Source organism: Rattus norvegicus, chromosome 4 (genome assembly GCF_036323735.1).
Source record: "Rattus norvegicus strain BN/NHsdMcwi chromosome 4, GRCr8, whole genome shotgun sequence".
Lineage (NCBI taxonomy): Eukaryota > Metazoa > Chordata > Mammalia > Rodentia > Muridae > Rattus > Rattus norvegicus.
In genome coordinates, this window is record NC_086022.1 from 110,375,764 (window position 1) to 110,380,326 (window position 4,563).

At 42.1% G+C, this 4,563-nt stretch overlaps 1 pseudogene; it reads left to right on the plus strand.

Annotated features, from left to right (window-relative positions):
• The first annotated feature begins 273 nt into the window (after positions 1-273).
• On the plus strand, positions 274-3,280 carry Atp5mg-ps11 (ATP synthase membrane subunit g, pseudogene 11; annotated as a pseudogene).
• The last annotated feature ends 1,283 nt before the right edge of the window (positions 3,281-4,563 follow it).

A 4,563-nucleotide genomic window follows, 5' to 3' on the forward strand; every position in this document is an offset into this window, starting at 1 on the left:
AAAACCTGCACCTACAGAGCTGCCTTCTAATCTCCATAAAAAAGCCTCCCTGCTTTCCCCAGCCACTGCCACCACCACCGTCAAGCCAAAGACTCTTCCCTGCAGGACCAGAGAACTCTCCCCTCCTTCTCCCTGGCCCTGGGCTAGATCCAGCCCACTGGGGCTGGGGAGGACTCCATTCCAGCTCTTCCATGGCATCCCAGTGATGCCTGGATACCTGGATGCCCAAGAGCCTGAGAACCAGATGACCTGGGCCTCCTTGTAGTTACTGGGATGCCCAAGCCAGCTCCAGCGGTGCCTCACACTCAGACTGTGCTTCCTCACCCTCCAGAGCCTTGTCCATGGCTTCAAACTTCCCATGTCCTGCCTCCCCAAGAAGCCAAGGTGGAATGGATGCAGGATCCCACATTAACCCTACAACTGGCGCCAATTATAGTACACATACCCAGAGATTAGGAACAGGCCCTGGTTGAGGGATAGGGCCACCCACCCTTCTCAATATTTTAATCCAGAATTGCTGCTGTCTAAAAGAAATACAGGGACAAAGAGTGGAGCAGAGACTGAAGGAAAGGCCATCCAGAGACTACCCTATCTGGGGATCTGTCCAATATGCAGTCACGAAACCAAGTCACTATTGCTGATGCCAAGAAGTGCTTGCTGACAGGAACCTGATATAGATGTCTTCTGAGAGGCTTTGCCAGAGCCCTACTGATACAGATGAGGATGCTTATAGTCAACAATCGGTCTGAGCATGGGAATCCCAATGGAAGAGTTAGGGGAAGGACTGAAGGAGCTGAAGGGGTTTGTAACCCCATAGGAATAACAACAACATCAACCAACCAGAAGCTCCCAGAGACTAAGCCACCAACCAAAAAAATATACCTGGAGAGACCCATGCCTCCAGCTGCATGTGTAGCAGAGGATAGGCCTTATCTGGCATCAGTGCAAGGGGAAGCCCTTGGTCCTGGGAAGGCTTGATGCCCCAGTGTAAGGGAATGTTACCTTGGTGAGGCATGAGTGAGTGGGTGGGTGGGGGAGCACCCTTATAGAAGCAGGGGGGAGGATTGGGATAGGGGGTTTTCAGAGTGGAAACTGGGAAGAGAGATAACATTTGAAATGTAAACAAATAAAATAACCAATATTTTAAAAAAATTTGAAGATTCAGAAATGAGGACATAAAAGCTTCTTAAAAATTAAGATAAAGCCAAAATACTCTCAAGATTAGAGATTAAAAAACAAAACAAAACAAAAAGAGGAAACAGATAAGTCCCAAAATGGAGTGAGGGGGGACAAATAAAAACGAAAGTCTAGAACATTGCTTGATAGTGAAAAATGCTTTAAAATTTGAATAAATGTAGGAAAAGGAGTTAAAATTTTATAGTCAGACAAAGCATCTTCACAGACTGCAAAATTTTTTCAATTATATTTGTTTTCTATTTACAATGATCATGGCACATTGAAACATTCTATTTCATAGTGACAGAGCTGGGTGAGTGTTTACTGTTGGAAAATAGTATTCCTCTATGTTATCAACCATGATTGTAATATTTATTTGCTTATTTAACCTGTCATTAGCTTTGATATCATGACCAATAGTAATGTCTACTGTTTATTATTTTTAATGGAGTTTATTTGTGAATTATCTCAATTTTTAATAATCTTGAGTGTCAACTTTAACAGTATTGTAGGCTAAATTCACTTTTGTTTCTTAGAACCAGGGTCTAAATTTAATTTCATTTCCTGTTTATTTTTATAAATTGTTTCCTTTATTTGATATTTAAATTATTTCTGAAATTTAGAAATAATGTAGATCAATTTTATTTTCTCTTTTCAACTCTATACATTCAATATTATAAACTTCTGAGTGTAACTTCATACATAAAGGTTGCAACATGGCAACATGTCTTTTTTCTATCAATTATTTTAGTATAGAATAGAGGGTAGGCAGGGCATAGGTAGGGGAAATGAAAGGGTAATAGAGGCAGAGAAAGGCAGAGAGAGAAGGGGGGTGTTTAGAGAGAGAGGGGAGGGGAAGAAGGAGGAGGAAGTGAAAGTGGAAGAGGAAGAGGAGGAACAGGAAGGGGGGAAAGAAGGAGGAGGAAAGAAGGAGGAGGAAAAGAACAACAAGAAGAACAAGAAGAACAAGAAGAAAAAGAAAAAGAAGAAGAAGAAGAAGAGGAGGAGGAGGGGGGGAGGAGGAGGAGGAGGAGGAGGAGGGGGAGGAGGAAGAGGAGGAGGAGGAGGAGGAGAGGCCAGCCAGGAACACATGGAGAAAGGGGGGAAGGGAATGGAGAGAGAGGTGGGGGGAAGGGGCAAGAGAATAGAGCGGGAGCAAAAAGGCAAGACCAAGAGCTTTTCTATCGATATTATGGTGTAATTTTCTTAAATATCAGAAGATAGCATTAGGTCCCCTAGAACTGGAATTGAAGGTGTTTATAAACTTCTTGATGTGGATGTTTTGAAACGAATTTGGGTCTTCTAAAGAAAAACACATGCTCCTAAACACTAAATTATCTCTCTAGTCCAGGTCACAGCTTTTTCTGTGGTGCTTGTCTGGAACAGTCCACTAACTTAAAATTCTGTCTTATCAGGTTGCCATTTCTGCATTTTGTTTTGTTTTGTTTTTTTTAAGATATGCAAGGCGTTTGTATGTTTGAGTCCATGTTTTTCTACTTTGTTATATTCTTCCGCTTCAATTCTTTTTTTTTTTTTTGGTTCTTTTTTTCGGAGCTGGGGACCGAACCCAGGGCCTTGCGCTTCCTAGGTAAGCGCTCTACCACTGAGCTAAATCCCCAGCCCCCTTCCGCTTCAATTCTATGTGTGATTCTGTGTGGGATTTAAAGCAGGAGGGGGAGGAGGAGGGGAAGATGAAGAAGAGGGTGGAGGAGTTGGAGAATCAGGATTAGAAGGAGCAGGAAGAAGAGGAAAAGAAAGTTGTTTTAGAAAAATAGCAGGGACATTCAGCAGGTGGTTTGGGGAGACGTACCTTCCACCTTAGACCGTGGCCAAGTTCATCCATAACTTCAAAGAGAAAGCACCATCTATGGTGGCCGATGCCTTGACTTACTTGAAGCCTCGATTGGCCACATTTTGGTGCTATGCCAAAGTTGAGTAGTATTTAGAGCATGAAAAAATAATTCAAAGTGCTAAAATGGGTAGCTTCAAACACCTTACAGTTAAGGAAGCTGTGCTGAAAGGTTTGGCGGCCACTGAGGTATAGATGTGGTTTTATATCAGAGAGATCATAGGCAAACGTGGCATTCTTGGATATGGTGTTTGAAGAGCAATCTTTAAATTCCAATCTGAGTTCTTATTTGAATATTCTTGTACCATGTGTAATGAGACCACTATCTGAATAAGATAGTAGCTGTGGAAAAAATAAAAGAAAAAGAAAAAATAGTAGGGAAGAATATATCTACTCAGTGTTCCTCAGTACTTTGAACTGTTTGTTTTGTACGTTTATTTTGTTTTTACTGAGACTTATTTCTATGTTTTACATACAGTTGCACAGGGTTTACTATATTATAAATACTCAGAAATCTATAATCTTTTAAATATATTCTATAAGTTTTACACGTATATTTTATAAGTTTTAGACTGGCAGTTGACTTTCATTCCTTTCATTCTTTTCTTGTCTCTACTAAATGCAGTGCATTGTAACTTTTTCATAGTCTGCAGAGGTAATAATTACTTAAGCTTGTTTTAACATCTTAAATAGCACCAATGGTGATGGTGAAGCTGGCCCAGTTTGGCAGAGATGGCAGTGGGAGGAATGGGGGGTTGGGGGATAGGGTTTGTTTTGTTTTGTTTGTTCTATCTGAAACATATATGTCAAAGGTTTTGGAAATGCACACAGGCTTTTGGTAGGTAAATTTTTTTTCCTCCATCTTTTTTAACTTGGGTATTTCTTATTTACATTTCAATTGTTATTCCCTTACCCGTTTCCTGGCCAATGTCCCTCCTAGCCCCTCCCCCTCCACTTCTCTATGGGTGTTCCCCCCCCCCATTACCACCCTCCCCCCAACAATCACGTTCACTGGGGGTTCAGTCTTGGCAGGACCAAGGGCTTTCCCATCCACTGGTGCTCTTACTAGGCTATTCATTGCTTCCTATCCAGTTGGAGCCCAGGGTCAGTCCATGAATAGTCTTTGGGTAGTGGCTTAGTCCCTGGAAGCTCTGGTTGGTTGGCATTGTTGTTTATATGGGGTCTCAAGCCCCTTCAAGCTCTTTCAGTCCTTTCTCTGACTCCTACAACCAGGGTCCCATTCTCAGTTCAGTGGTTTGCTGCTGGCATTTGCCTCTGTATTTGTGTAGATCTCTCAGGAGAGCTCTACATCCGGTTCCTGCCAGCCTGCACTTCTTTGCTTCATTTATCTTACCTAATTTGATGGCTGTATATGTATGGACCACATGTGGGGCAGGCTCTGAATGGGTGTTCCTTCTGCCTCTATTCTAAACTTTGCCTCCCTATTCCCTCCCAAGGGTATTCTTGCTCCCCTTTTAAAGAGGAGTGAAGCATTCACATTTTGGTCATCCTTCTTGAGTTTCATGTGTTCTGTGCAT